Source organism: Piliocolobus tephrosceles, chromosome 3, assembly GCF_002776525.5.
Source record: "Piliocolobus tephrosceles isolate RC106 chromosome 3, ASM277652v3, whole genome shotgun sequence".
Lineage (NCBI taxonomy): Eukaryota > Metazoa > Chordata > Mammalia > Primates > Cercopithecidae > Piliocolobus > Piliocolobus tephrosceles.
Window position 1 is genome coordinate 95,713,189 of NC_045436.1, and position 17,290 is coordinate 95,730,478.

Sequence of the window (17,290 nt, forward strand, 5' to 3'; positions counted from 1 at the left end):
ATAGATAGATAGATAGATAGATAGATAGATAGATAGATAGATAGATACACACACATATATATACACACACATATACACATACACACAAAAAACTACAGGATATATTCAAGAAAGAGAGGAAAAGAATTGTGGGATAAGTTCTAAGCCTTTTATAACACTCATTGGCAAGGCTAAAAAAAGAACTAATAAAATAAAGAAATAAATATTAGGTCAAAATACAAGAAGGCGGGGTTGGGGGTTGGGCAGCTTTCCAAGGTAGTAAAGATGGCGGCGTCATACACTTAAATTTTTACATTGAACGCAGGGAATAGGACAGCTTACGGCAAGTATCTAAATAGATGTGGAAAATTTATTTTCTGTCCCCATCTTTTCTGCACTCTCTCGGTTTATTAATCTCTGCTTTCCACGTGTTAGTTTTCATCTAGAAGGGTACTTCTTGGCAAAATGTTCTCTGCCTGTTTTGTAAGGTATGAGGTAATGCTGTTGCTACTGGTTTAAACAACAATTCGAAAATCAAATTTTTAGATATCACCACTTAAAATCTCTCCTCCATGATTTCCAATTATAAAATTATTCTTACTCCTTTCCCTCTTTTTATCAATATTTTATTTTATTAAATGATGGAAAATACATTATGGAATTGCTTCAAAATTCTGAGACAAGGAGTTTAATTTAAAACTTGTAAAAAAAAGATTTGCTTTTTCTCCAATTATTTCAAGGATGCTATATCAATTCACATCCAAGGTGCTATTAGTAAAATAGAGTCCCATATATAAAATTATTTTTTAAAATATGAGCATGCATTAGTGGCTTTGTGCTTTTGATGGATCCCAATGACAGATCCTGGGACTCATAAAGGCTTTTCTTTTTCTTTTTTTTTTACTATAGATGAATATTCTTCTAACTGCTTTACCTAATAACAAGAAGGCATCACATGTCACCTTTGCTTCCTAATGAGTTCTTGAAAATCATGACGGCAGCTATCTTTTCACCCAAAGAATCAATTAGCTGTCATTCTGCACTAAATTACTTCCAATCTTCTGAACCTAGGGAACTGAAACACTATTTTATTTTTCTCTATCATTTTTAAATTATTACAGAATATTATTATTATTACATAATTGAATTGAATATTAAATAGAAGTTTTTAAGTTAGACAGATATTCCTCATCTGTAATAAGGATTGCACATTGTTTCTACAATTATGATAATCCCACTGACTCCCTGGGATTATATTTCAGAAGCATTTGCGATGTTCAGAGAGCTGGGAGAAGGCAAAAAATTATAGCACTATTTATATCAAAGTTATGCTGTCTTGTAACAAAACGCTGATCAAATATAATTGACACGTTTTTCTGAAAAGTTTATGGGATGTATTTCCAAAACAAAGGTTGTATTCAATACTCAAGCAGTTTTCTTTCTTAGTGGACACAAGTATGGAGGGACAGAGAAATGGAACCTACGTAGAGCAGTCCATTGTTCTGGGACAGTTCCATAAATAATTAACATACAATAATAGCCAAAAGCCACCACCATAAGGAGTTTGGAAGTCCCTAGCTCATAGATCCTTGTGTTCAGTTTTTATAGAGCGAAGCAATCACTGTTGCTCAAGGATTTACCTGGATTTACAGGGATGGCTTTTTCACCTAAAATCCAAGTAAGATTCAAAGCCTGGCTTCAAACACAAAACAGAAACCGAGGTAGGGTAAAAAATTAGGTCAGTCTGTGCGCGGTGGCTCAAGCCTGTAATCCCAGCACTTTGGGACGCTGAGACGGGCGGATCACGAGGTCAGGAGATCGAGACCATTCTGGCTAACACGGTGAAACCCCGTCTCTGCAAAAACGTACAAAAACTAGCCGGGCAAGGTGGCGGGTGCCTGTAGTCCCAGCTACTGGGGAGGCTGAGGCAGGAGAATGGCGTGAACCCGGGAGGCGGAGCTTGCAGTGAGCTGAGATCGCGCCACTGCGCTCCAGCCTGGGCGACAGAGCGAGACTCCGTCTCAAAAAAAAAAAAAAAAAAAAAAAAAAAAAAAATTAGGTCAATTTCCTCAGTTGCACAAGTGAACAAGCAAAGTTTTAATAATGCTTTAGTCCCATAGCCAAACGCTTTTCCAAATGATTAAAAAATGCTGTTTATAGAAAAATAATATTAACTGTAACCATCTGTGTTAAATTTTTAACTTTTTAAACCACATTTATAATCAATAATTCAGATTAACTTTGTTGTGAATTGTATTTGAGTTTCTTTCTGAAACTTTTTTAAGAAGTTTGTGACTTCTAAATTTGTGACTCATGCCCTATGCTTGTATACTTGTATCTTAAACAATTGTTTAGGATTAATAAATATGTAGAATATGAGTTCATCAGTTCCTTATGTGTTCTAATAATAGGAATTTTGCTATCAGGTTGCAAAAATTTTGGGTAGATGAATCACTAATTCTAGAATGGGTAGACGAATAAGTTTTGTTAAAATCTGCTAGGAAAAACTCATTGAAAGCAATCAAATATTGCTGTACTTGAGAGGAGTTCAAGGTCTTACTTTGTGAAATAATTTTGTATATATTAATATTCAATTATGTATTTTGTCATTATATTTACATAGAAATTCAGAGGAGGGTTACAGGAACATTAAGTTTGGAATAATATGCTCTATATGTTTTACCTTGTTGTGCTTTTTACTCTAGTTTAAAAGGATGAACTTACCCTTCTCTTCACATCAACAGCCTTTTTGTGATAATACTGAGTATAGAAAAACTTCCTAGCATTTACATGCCATGCAAAACAATTAACAGTATATGCAATAGATTTGCATTTATTACTGTTTTTATATTTTAACAGATAATTTGGCATGCATTGTATTTGGCATATACTCCAATGCCTATAAGAATATTTTCTTCAGCTGACAGATACTGAATGAAGACAATCAGCACATGTTAACTCCATCATCCTAGCAAACTCTGTAATGATTCCTCGTGGGATATGTTAAAGTATGCTAAAATAACTTATTATAAGTCAAAATGTCTTTGGGCAAAAATAAATTGCTTCCAGAGCCATTAAAGCTGCTGAGTAAGGTATTTAACCTGTCAAAAATTGTTCTGTATTTTATACATCTTTTCTTAATTCCTTTAAATTTTTATTGCAACTTGTTTTTTTCATGTAAATTGCAATAAACTTACTAATAAGCTTTACTCAGTTATATTTGATTTTATTTATTTCTTTTTAAACGTGTCAAAGTTATATTATTCTCATTGATTTGGAGCTCTTAAGAAAAAGCAATTTGTAAAATATAAAAATATTGAAATAATGAAATATACAACATTATTATGGAACTGACAAATAATGAGTAGGAATTAGACACAAGGCAAAGAACTGGACCAAGGAGTGTTACATGGGTGAATAGTCATGATAATTCCTATACTTTATTGAGCTCTTTGTATCTGCTAGTAATGAAATACATTTTCTTCATTACCTTCAACAGTGTATTATATTTACCCACTCTTACAGCACCGTTTTTCTTTCATTTACCCTTGTTATTTGCACCATTTTGACAATTTGCCAAAAGTCAAAAACTCTTAAGTTAAGATTTGTATTCCCATTTAAAAAGCCATAACCTATTTAACAGGTAAGGCTTTCTCTTATTCAGAGTGAATAATTTTGATTGAATAAGTGCCAAACATCTGTTGTATTCTGGGTGAGCTCACTTCAGTGGACCATAAATATGAAGTGTTCTGGGAGATAATGCGGCAGACAGGGAAGCAATGAGTTGCATCCCATTTAGCCTCAGAGAAAGGTGTATCATGCCAACATAATTTGGGAATGCACACATTTATCACTTTTGTTATTTTATTTAATTATTTAAACTAATGTTCATAAATTTGTCAGATGTTCTATTTATTTGTCATTTGGAGCATCTACATACAGTTCGGAAGTATCAATGAATGAACATTAGCTCTGACGTAGGCAACGATGAAAATTACTTTCAGTCTCTCCTAGGAATTTAGTAGGAAGAAATAAAGATGGACATACGAATAACCATTTGTATGTATTATCAACCAAAAGGCTGATAATACAGTTAAAACAGAGGAAGGAAATATTATTTGCGTGAAAGAGGAGGGAATGGGTTGCGATTAGGATAGATCCTGAAGTGGGACATTTAGGTTAGGCTTTTAACAATGTTAGAATTAGTTAAACATCTTATATACAAAGACAGTACAACAACATAGTCTCATAATAAATTTATGAAACAGTAAGTTTTAGAAATTTTAACAGTATTTATTTTTTATGTAATATATGGCTTACATAATACCAATGTGAATTTTTATTTATTAGTTTTAAACATTTTTAATGTCTATTATATGCTAATTACTATACATATTAAGAACAATGGATATAACAATAAATTTAACAAATATAACATTAACTTTTAATGAACCTAGTGGGGGAAATAAAAACCATTAAAGTAATTGCAGAGTATATGTGAATGAAGAAGTGGAAGTAGGATGTCTTGAGGGTACAAAAAGACATTTGACCTTAACTACTTTTCAAGAAAGCCTTCCTGAAGAAAGAACACGTAAGAAAAACTGTAAAGCATGAACAGGAGTTGGTGATGTGTTAGAACCCTGAGGAGGGAGTTTTCCAGACAGAGGAGGCAGTGAATTTATAGTGACAGAGTTTAAAGAGAAAACTTTATGTTCGAGAAAACAAAAGTCCACAACTCTTAGAAGTATGACAAAACAGGAGTGAAGAGTGAAGACAAAATCAGAGTCTAGACTGGACGCAGTGGCTCAGGCCTGTAATCTCAGCACTTTGGGAGGCTGAGGCGGGCAGATCATATAAGGTCGGGAGTTCAAGACCAGCCGGACCAACACGGAAAATCCCCATCTCTGCTAAAAATACAAAATTAGCCGGGTTTGGTGGCACATGCTTATAATCCCAGCTACTTGGGAGGCTGAGGCAGGAGAAATGCTTGAACCTGGGAAGCAGAGGTTGTGGTGAACGTGATCGCACACCATTGCACTCTAGCCTGAGCAACAAGAGCGAAATTCTGTCTCAAAAAAAAAAAAAAAAATAGACTGGGCGCGGTGTCTCATAACTGTAATTCCAGCACTTTGGGAGGCCGAGGTGGGTGAATAACGAGGTCAGGAGATCAAGACCATCCTGGTCTCGTGACACCCCGTCTGTACTAAGAATATACAAAAAATTAGCTGGGCATGGTGGTGGGCACCTGTAGTCCCAGCTACTCAGGAGGCTGAGGCAGGAGAATGATGTGAACCCGGGAGATGGAGCTTGCAGTGACATTTACATTACAAATTATGGTGTCTTCATCATGGAGAATAAATTCTGTTATGGCTATGTGAACTTAAACAAAATGGATATTCTGTAATTGTTGACTGTAAAAACGTGTGTGTGTGTGCATATGTGTGTGTGCTTGAGTGAGTGCCAACATGCACATGCACATGTATTCACTAAATTAAATATGCTAATTTTGGTTTTCAAATCTTCTGGGTTCACACTATTATTTTAAATTCTTCAATTATTAATTTTATAGTAGCGGTTAATTCTTCCCCATTTTAGGTAGTAACTTCCCTAAAACCGAGTATAGCAGTGTGTTTTGCTTTAAATAGTAATCATTTAAGTTAATGTAGCTACCCTGGCTCTCTTTCAGTAAGCACTTTCCTGGTGTAAAATATCCACCTTGTTCTCTGTTAAAACGTTCTCATGAATACGAAGTACTGTAAAAATACTTGATTTTGGTAGTTTTTTTTGCAAGTAAATCTAGTTATTTTTTGTTTTTCTTGTTTGTTCTTATGTCTTTTTTTTTTTTTTTTCCTATTTCCCTGCCTTTGTAAGATTGAAGATTTTTATGATTCCGTTTTCTTTATTATTGGTTTATTAGTACCTTTTTCTGTAAATTTTAGTTGTCATTTTAGGGTTTATTATATAATTTTTTAATGTGTCATGTTATACTTTCAAATAATTTCAAATAAATGCTGACTCCCTTTTGGGATGTAAGTGTTAGTTCTTCAGAGGCTACCAAAGAACATTAACTGTCTCAGGGGATACACGCTTTGCTTTTAGCCTCCTAAATTATTGCCGTGGCCAGAAAACAGTCGTTATTTCTGAGATCTTGCCACCACAAACAGGCTGCACCTTTTTATCGGGTACTGATCATGATTGCCCAAGTCTCTTCACTTCTTCAAGTTCCAATTGGTACACAGAAAATGTATAGTCTATGCCACATTGTGCAATATATGCCCAACATTGTTAGCACAGGCTGCCTATCTCTGTCCTTTCTTCATCCTGACATCTGTGGCTCTCCCAAGCTGTATCCTCTGCATGGAATTCCCAAGATGAGATCCAGACAGCAGACTCCGTGTTATCCCATGTGTCCAAACTGGAATGTACTTCTCAAGCTCTTTGTGAACTCTCAACTTCATGTTGACAATAGCTCTGAGGTGGGCTTAAGACTTCCTACTACTCAGCAAGTGTCCAGATGGGGGAATCCACCAGAGGCGCCATTTCTTGCAGATTTAAGACTCATCACTAGGTCTCCAGTAGCTGCTCTCTCTTTCTTTAAAGAATCCACCAGAGTCTCCATTTCTTACAGACTTAGACTTCTCACTTAGTCTCTTGAAGCTGCTCTCTCTTTTCTTAAGTAAAAGAGTAGATTTCATTTCAAGAGCAGTGAAGAAATGTCACCACACACACAAGTAAGCCAAAGCTTATTAATTATTATATATTAAATATTACTTCATTTCTCTTTGACTTTTTAGTCTTCTCTTGATAGAGACTAGCAGAAAATGATGAGACGATTGTTGCATTTGTAGTACACCCATTCTTGAATAAGTCTCACCTGCAGCTCTTCTTTAGAATGATAAGGGCACTTATCATTAATTGCTGTCACTTTGGAACTTTTTAATTAAAAAGTGAAGATGAGGTATATGGTATTCACCTGTTAAATACATTTCCTGGAACAGTATCTGAAATTTCAAATTAATCTCATGTGTTTTCACATATAGGAAGGTTTTAAGTTTCTGTTAACCCTGTTGTGCCTCTAGAGTGTGTGTGTGTGTGTGTGTGTGTTTTGTTTGTTTGTTTTGTTTTGTTTGTTTTTTTTGTTTTTGTTTTTTGAGACAGTTTTGCTCTGTCCCCCAGGCTGGAGTGCAGTGGCATGATCTTGGCTCACTGCAACCTCCACCTCCCGGATTCGAGTAATTCTGCCTCAGCCTCCCGAGTAGCTTAGATTACATGTGTGGGCCACCATGCCCAGCTAATTTTCGTATTTTTAGTAGAGACAGGGTTTCACCATGTTGACCAGGCTGGTCTCAAACTTCTGACCTCAGGTAATCCACCCACCTAGGCCTCTCAAAGTGCTGGGATTACAGGCTTGAGCCACCGCACCTGGCCTGTCATTGTAATTAGCTCTCTTACCTTTATGCTACTTTCAGTTGACTTCTAACAATAGATTTATTGGTCCCTTATTTTTGTTTATGTTTGTGCTTCTAATGTTTATCTATCTCCTTGAGTTGCATAATAAGTATGGTCATGTATCCCTCTTCATTTTGCAATGAATAATATTGCATAGCACGTGGAATTTGCTCAATAAACATTTGATAATGAGTTATTAAATACTGATTTTACAAGTTCTGAATTTCCTCTAGTACTAGTCCAACGATACCCACATTTTTTGAAATGTAATGAAATTATTGTTATTTTATTGTCAATATTTTCTTATACTGAAGCTTATTTAATCTACAGATGTTCTAACTTTTCCACAAATGTTTTTAAGTATAAGTTTTTCTGTTAGTTTTGCTGTGTTTTTCAGTTGAGCAATCATATAAGCATGGATTTGGAGGTTCTACTGCTGCACCATAGATAAACTATTAAACCTATTTGAAAGAAAATGGTGGTCATAAAATTACTTACCACAAAATATTTTTCTGAATATTTAAAGAGTTGATGTATACAAAACTCATAGAAAAAAAACCACACATAGTAAATACTAAGCTTTTGCAGATAATAATAATCTCTAATTGTTATTTTATATTTAACTTTAATTCATTGTGATATGACAATATAATATTTTTGTTGATGTTTCTTTCATATTATTTGGGTTTACACTTTATCTTTGAACATGATTTATTTCTGTGATTGATTAATGTAAATATAATGTGTATTCTGTGCTTTTGGTGTGTAGAATTTTTAAATTGTTGAACAAGCATTATTCCTTTGTATTTCTATTTCTATTTCTATTTAATTCTCATTAATATAGTAGTATCTTAAAACATTATATGAAAATCTTCATCTACAATGTTGATTAATCTATTGATGTCTGTAATTCTTTTAATTTTTGCTTTATAACTGATAAGGCAGAATTTTGTGGTTCTTTTATGTTCAAGATGAAAATATATTTTTGATATGTTGTTCTTTTAACAATATGTGATATTAATTTTTGATCCTGTGATTTTTTTATTAAATTTAATTTGGGAAGGGTTGTAAATAAATTAGTATCCTTAACTACCAGCAAGTAAGTGATAGCACGTTCAAGCAAATCTCAACAATTTTTAATGAAGGGATTATTTACAATGATCAGAAATACATGGGTTTACACAACTATCCATGGTTGTAACCACCTCTGTGTAAAAAAGGGAGGAATGTAAGAAGTAATCACTGGAATGTAGAATTAGACGTTGTGTGATGAGGGTGACTCTAACTTTTGGTCAAAGGTCAGAGTCAGCTAGAGGGAAAACTCTGGGAAAGAGCTTGAAAATGAATTGCCTGACCTTATTTGTCACCATGCTTATATTTCAAAAGGATTCTCAGTAGCTAAATGCTACAAAATAACTAAAGGTCAATGGAGTCTATTGATATTGTTCAAAGAGGTCTGTCTCCTAGGTCAGAGAACAGAGCGAAGAAAAGGGAAAGATGATTCTGGATGGGCAAATGGAGGAGGTTCAGCACAATCAGTTTTACATTCCTCTCAATATTTACTCTTGTCAAGTTAAAAAAAAATGCCATCACAAAAGGAATTTGCTAATTTATATCCACTGTCATATCATCATAGAGTGATATAAAATCAGTCATACTTTAAGCAACACTGGAGTTCTTCCTACAAATTGGTGATGGTAAAGAAGGGGGATGGCATTAAACAGTATAAGAACAGCTGCTATTATATTCCAATTTTGAAACATAAAATGAAACCTGAATTAGTTAGCTGCTAGCTTAAGACAATAATCCATCTGCTAGAACTGTCCAAAACTTCGAAGGGTGTGGTTTGCAAGTGGGCACCGTAAATGTAATATCATCAGCAATTTCTTTATTTCTTTTTTTGTAATAAAGTTTATCTTCCAGTCAAAGGAAATGTGGTGTAAGTAACATTTTGTCAATGGAATCAGTAGTGATACTTGAGTAGCTGGAAGCAAACATGAATGATATGCATAGTACCAGTTACATTTCTTCCTGATTATGGCAAAACTTCTCTGCAGATGTCCTCTTCTGAGTATTTATATGGAATATGAACGTATCCACACAGTATGCTCATTTTGAGCAATCTCTCCCCTACATTCCATAGGGTTGCAAATTTTATTTTAACCACATCTCCGCTTACCGACCTAACTCATTTGTCATTGCCCATGTGTCCAGTAAGTATAGGTGCATTTCTCCAACCCTGACTTAACAAAAAGTACATTGTGTTGTACTTCTATATTCATTAGACAAAGTTTTGTCTAATGAAAGGATTTCCAGCAACTATTTTATTTTTTCGAAAGTCAGATTTTGAAAATTTTCAAGGAAAGTTGAAAGAATGTTACAGTAAGACAAATATACTTCTTTGCTCTTCTCTTATCTACAACCATCATTTTTACCTTACTTGTTTTATTACATACCTGTCCATTCCTATTCCCAGTTATTAATTCATCTTATTTTTGAAGAAATTCAAAGAAAATTATATGTCCCAGTATATTTACGTCTAAATATTTCAGCATTCATAGTATTAGCAATCATCTGATATTTGTTTATGGTTCTTTTATAGGTAAAATTTTCATTCAATAAAATGAAATTTTAAGTATATGATATGATGGGTTCCAGCAAATTTGTATGCCTGTGCTAGTAATTCTCTTTAATGTATGTATCATTACCCCAAAACTCACTAACATTCATGAATATATTTTGTAGAAAAGAGTGTGGTAACAGATTCAGTTGCCAAATGGAAATAGAACATTCTCAGTAATGTCATCTACATGGGATGAGACATAGAGCAGCAAAGCAGAAGAAACAGATGCCATGGAAGTCTAAGCCACCTAATCAAGAATTTTAACTATATTTTCCACAATATATTGATTTGATTTCCTATATATTATTTTTAATTTTATAATAAAATGCTGCTCACACAAATTATATGTTTAAATGAATCAAGCAATACTGGCTCACGCTGAGAAATTCGCATCACATTTTTTGCTATTTTGTGATCAGTCATTGTTTCTATTGCCTTATGATTTCCCTTTTGAAGCTTGCTAGGGATTCCTCAGATTATCCCAGCTAAAGCTCTGCATAGATAGTGTCTGCTCTGTCAAAAGTTAAAATGATAAAGGTGGCAGGCCTGTTCTTGCTGTACTTCTCAAGAGAAAATTGTAATGTTACGAATTACTAGGTAAATGGGACACAGCAGCATTTCCAAACACATGTGGGGTGTGCATGTGTGTACTTTCTCTAAAGTTACCCTTTAGGCAGGTGAGTAAAGGTAAAATGTTTCCTGTTTAACTTCAAGAAAACTTGTTTTGACTTCCATTTTCGAATGGAAAAGCATATTTTCTCATCAATAGCTGCATAACATGTGTCGGAGATGTTCAGTGTCCCAGGAAAAATGCTACTGTAGGAAAACAGCAACAATTTGTATCACCACTTGATTAAGTCTGTCGTCTGCTCCATCTGTCTTTTGCACCTGTCAAATAGGCATGTTGTAAGAATCTTCATCCCTACCACATCTTTCAAAGCTTTGATATTGGCATTAATTTCTGCCACTTCTTAGGTAACTTTGGATGAAAGTCAGCTTCCAGTTGGTTCTTTGCATCGTGGTTTATCTCTTTCTATGGGTCAGGACACTTATTGTTGGAATTCTGCTAAATGAATTCTATTTTCTCTACACATTTTAAAACTGAGGAAATGTAACTGCTGTGAGCCATGATGAAGCAGTCTTGGACCAACACTCTTTGTGTCATTTGACCTAATCTATTTAAAATGATAAATGTTCAAAAATATAAATAAAGTATAATAACGGTGTCTTTAAATGCTAAAAGAATGTACATGAAACTGGAGGACAATAAAGAAACTTAGCATGGTGGCTAGATACCAAAACAATGTATATAATATAATTGATTTACTGTATGCCAGCACCGGGTAGCTGGAAATTACAGATCATGTTTAATAATATCTGGGTATAAATAAGGTAGAATAAGTTTAACAAAAGATTGCAAGTTTTATGTAAAGCTTTATTGAGATATATTAATACTTAAATAAATATGTATATATCATGTTTGAACATTTTAAGTGTAGCCCACTGAAAACTAGGTTTTTTTTCAAATTATTTTTAAGGTCATTTCAATCACAAACAAAAGATCAAAGAATAGTCATGATACTCATGAAGGAAAACATAGTGCCTAGACTTATTCTGTCAGATGTCAACAATTATAAAAGAATGTTGTATAAGACAGTATAGCAGTAATAAAGGGATAGAAAATAGACCTACAAAATGTAATATACAAACCAAAAGCCAACACATATGCATTAACACTTTTATGTGACAAAGGTGGTATTACTTCTTTATTCAATATGTTTTTCATTCAAATAAGGTATATAGTCTGATGAATACAAGTAGAATTAAGAGTAAAGCTTTCTATAGCTACTTAAACATGTTAAGGTTAAGTAGTATTTCAGATAACTTATACTATTTTAACATTAAAAATATTAAAAATAATATTAAAAATATTATTGAAATTCTATGTATAATCAATAAAACAAAATAGAAAAATCTAAGTCTACATTTGGAATTTTTTAATCTTTTCCTGATACATAGTTGTTGTATATTTATGGGGCACATGTGATGTTTTGATAAATGTATACAATATGCAATGATTAAATCAGGATAATTGGGATATTTGTCATCTCAAACATTAAGCATTTCTTTGTGTTGGGAACATTCAAAATCTCTTCTGTACTTTGAACAACTGTATTTCATAGCTATTACTAATAAATATTCTATTTGAGAAATTTAAAAGAAATAGAATATCATCACTATTTATCTTTAATATATATCACTGCATAATAATAATAATACGTCCTGCAATCCTGTTTTCTTTTTCCTTTCCTAGAGTGTGAAGTAGCTTTTAAAGCACATTTAACTATAAATAAGAGTAGTTTCCAAAATACTGTTTTCAAAATTAAAGTAAACTTCAGAGTTGATTGTATTCCAAACCTACAGAAGCTGTCGCTCAGACAAATAAATACATTTAAGGACATGAAAAGAAAAAACACCAGATGTTCCCCAGGAATAGAAAAATAATTTAAAAACCAGTAAGATGTGAAATAAGAGCCATGAAACAAAATGTTAAACAAAGTGAGGAGCAGCTGTTGAGCTGTATATCTCAAATGTTTACATCTCAAAATGGAATATGCTGAAATAAAAATAAACCTGAAGAAAATTCTTCTGTAGAGAAATGTTCAAAATCATCAAATAAATGCAAAGTCCAAAATTATCAGATTAAATTAACACAATTTGTATTGTAATGAGGAATGAGAAAATACCTGACTTGATAAGTATTAGAAAAAGAAAATGAATAATATATAAATTAGTAAACTAGTAATGCTGCATCAAGAATTTTGCACAGACCAAAACATTTGATAGATATCACTAGTAGTAATGATAATAATATGTAATTTGTATTTATAATTTGTTATAATACAAGTAAAAGTTGTTATTAGGTTAATGAATACAAATTTGACTATTACTAAAATGGAAGCTTAACAAAGCCTAATTAAAAACTTGAAAATACTAGGAAAAATAGCTTTAACATTTTATCACCTTCATATAAATTATCTTCCTTTTTACTACTCTTTAAAACTAACTACATAATAAGTGCTTACAGAAAATTAATGAGTTTTTATCATCTGTAGACTAAGAAATCTTGAAAACATGGATATTTTCAATGATGCATTTTTTTTTCTTTTCTGTTTTTTTAATCCCACTGGTTTATCATTCTCTTCTCTAATTAATTAGTGTCATTCATTGAACAAATATTTTTGGGGCACTTAGGATGTGTAATGCTCTAAGATATTTGAGATACATCAATAAACAAAAAGTCTAAACTCTGCAACCATGATTTTTTTTTATTCTAGTAGAAGTAGACAGTTAATAAACATAATAAATAAGTAAAATATGTAATAAATTTGAAGGTGACAGTTACTGTTGTCAAAATAAAACAGAGTAGGAAGAAAAAAGAATGTGGGAGAATAAAATTTTAAAGGGAATGGTAATTTGTAATTAGGGGAGGCCTCACTTTTCTGAAAAGGTCACATTAAAGCCGAGAGCCTGTCTATTATGAGAAATTCTTGCTTTTATTCTTAGAAACTGATTGTATTTCTATAGTGTCCTAATTGTTTTCATGAAATTGTGCTTAACGTATTTTTAAATCTTTGTGTTTAATTTTATTTTTCTTGCACTTCAAAGATTTAAGCAGTATTTTATAATTTTTTTTTGTTTCAGAAACTGTTCTGCCTTTAATATTTTCTTTTCCTCTTTCATAAAAAGCAGCATCTCCTCTTGTATTTGCAAAACATCGACTACATATATTCCAAATTTTTTACTTATTTATTATAGAAAACAATTTTTGTCTAGATCTTATTATGAGTTACAAGGGAAATTTTCCACTTCTTTTATAATATTTTATTTTATATAGGTTTTGTCACTGTAAGAGTTATCATTTAGTGTGTGATGAATTACCACAAAGTACATAGTTTTAAACAATATGTATTTATTATTTTACAATTTCTGCATCTCAGGAGTCGGCATAGCTTAGCTGGGTTTGTGCTTCAATGTCTTGCAAGATTGCAATCAAGGTATCAGCCAGGGCTGTTACCACATAACAGATTTGTCTAGGGAAAGATCGGCTTCCAAGTTTACTTAGATTGTTGGCAGAATTTGTCTCCTTGTGTATATAGCTATTACCTCCTGTTTCTTTTCTGTCTATTGGCAAGGGGCCACACGCAGCTCTTAAAGGCTTTCCACCTTTCTTTGGAACATGTCCCTCTCAAATTGGTCTACTCAAATATGGCAGCTAATTTTTCAAAGCCAGCAAGGGAATCATTGCTCTCATTCATTCTAGTAACAGAGAACCTTTACACAGCATAACACAACAGTGACATCACACCAATACTGTCATATTCTATTGGTTATAAGCAAGGCATTGGCCCTTGCCACACTCAAGGTTATGCAGGGCACAAACCTGGAGCCAATCTAAGGTCTGCCGTCCACAATTATAAATGTGAATGCTTCTGTTTAAGCCTGGTCATTTTCAACAGGCAATATCAATGAGATATCCTTAGTTCTCTTCATTTTCAACATATTTTTGGGAGCATTGACCTCTAAAATATAGTCCTTCAATTCAAATTAATTTGTTATGCCTAGTAAGCATGCCTATTATGGTGTTCTGTAGGATGGACTGACCATTTGATCCTGTGACAAGACTAAATAATAAATTCAGCCTAATAAACTTTTTCTTACTAATATAATAATTTAAACCAAAATATAATTATTTTGATCTCTACCTTTTCCTGCAACCACTTCACTTATGCTACCATGAGTGCCAAGATATAACTCATAAAATTATTTTACATTTTATGCGTTAGTATAAAAATAAATTTCTCTAAATAACTGCTAAATTAGTAGGACTAAACTTGATAATGATTTAGAGTTGGACCCGTTAGTTTGAGATTGAAAATTTTCTCCAGTTGTTTACAAGATAGTTCTAATATACACTAGGTAAAATTTCCTTATATCCTGGTTATTATATTCCTTGCAATCTGAAATAAGACCGAAATAATTGTAATAAATCAAAGTTAATCTCTACCCACCCGCAAGCCTCTTGTCTAATTATAAATGGAAGCGTGGAACTTGTATTTGAATTCCAATTATTGATGTAATTGTTAGTAAAAATTTTCCCGAGGCATTCACTTTATTTTCACTTGCATCGATTTGTGAGTTCACAGGTCAGATTTTCCTTTATGATATGTCATCATGGTTATTATACAACTACATTGATAGGAGATATATTAGATGTCATAGTAAACTGGAAATTTTCTGTTTATATCTAACTCTAGTATAGTAACGTAAATTGCTCAGCAGACTGTTTCAATTTAATTATAAATTATAAGTTTATTATTTTACCATTCCATATCTATAAGTTTAAAAAACTTAATTTTTGTTATAGCCACATACTCATATATATTTTAACTTTAATATCAAAAGATGATCAAAATTATTTTATTATTAATTGCCCTATATATTTTTTCATTTTATTCACTGATTTGTGTGATTTACACTTACTGAAAAGTTTAAAATCATTTAAAAATCAACATTGCAAATACAGCAAATTAATTAGAATTATATTTTCTGAAATTTTCTACTAGGCATTAATCCAAACAGTATCAATAGAAAATGGTGAGGAAATACCTCATTTACTTCTCTTAAACAGTCTAATTAATACATTAAAACACAACCTTGAGATTAACTATCAATTTGCATTTTCAGTACTTTAGAATTTGACTGTATAAAATGCTTTAAACTAGACTTTTAATGTCAAGATTGAATAAACTTAAACTTTACTAACTTTACTAACTTAAACATTGGTCTTAATGTCATCAATTGGATAAAAAGATCATGCTATTATTCATCTCAAAATTAATTCAAATTATGGGTCAGTGGGGTCTTCTTTTTTTCTGTACTTGATGTAGAAACAGGAAATGGTAATGTTGAAAGTAAGAAGAAGTATAAATCAAGAATGAAGTATTCACCTTTCTAGGAAAAAGTTAAATATGTATTCACTAAAGACACTAAATGTGTTATATATTTTCACGTACATATGAAGAATATAATTCATATGGGATAGTGAACATATTTAAAGAACTGAGGATTCTTTAAAATAAAAAACAATGTTGCAATGCAAAGTTCTTTTTTTTCAATTTCACTTTATATTACACCAGCTGATACATCAGAAATTAAAAATATGTATTATTTTCTCTGTTATTTTACTCATTACTACTTTGCCAGCCTAAAATATATTGTGATAATATATTATTCTTCCCTTGGGTATGCTGAAATATTTTTTCCCAACAGGTACATAATCTAAATATTTTTGGCAGGTTTAAAATGAAAGTATAGCCAAGAAAGGAACATAGATAGATATATATAACAAGAAAGGAACATTACATCATTCATTATTCCCATTCTTTTTTGATCAAAAATATATTTTAGGAATCAAATATCATTTACTGTAAGTAACACCAGACTGTCACTCTGATTTGATAATAATGTAATATGCTCCACTAAATCCAATACCCTTTGGGACTGAAAATAAGATACCTCTATATAATTATCTTTCAGTATATGTTTTCAGTTATAAGTGGACAAGAAAACCACGGAGGTGTATCTCTACTTTCAATTTAGCTGATATTATCTCTCTTTCCATTTGTCTGAACCTTAACTTGAAGAGTTATTGCATAGTCCATCTGCATTCTTTGTAATTCCCTTTAAATAAATACTGACCACATTTTAAACTATATCTGTAGTTTCTAAAAATTAAATGCCAAGCTTTATTTTTATGCATTTCACATAAAATCTGGGAAAATCTAGTAAGTTAAGGCTAAGTGAAAATATAAATTCATGCCACATTTATAATTTTATATTCTCCTAGGGAAAATTTTAACATAAGAAAACCTCATAAATGTCTACGAAAAAACAAACTTTGTTTTAAGAATGACAAGAGAAAGAGAGAGTGCACAGCACATGCATTAAAAGGGGAAGAGAGAGGGATTTCTATAGATAGAGGAGAAATGGAAAAGATAAAAAGAGAATATTATCAGTGTCTACATGCCAAGAATTTTTAAGCCTAAATTTAAATGGGAAAATGCATTTTATATTAAAAGTTTGAACAGTCCTGCAAGTTTAATAAATTTAAGCAAAGGTTATATAACTGCACATAAACAGACTCAGATAGTTTCATATGAGAAATCCACCTCACTT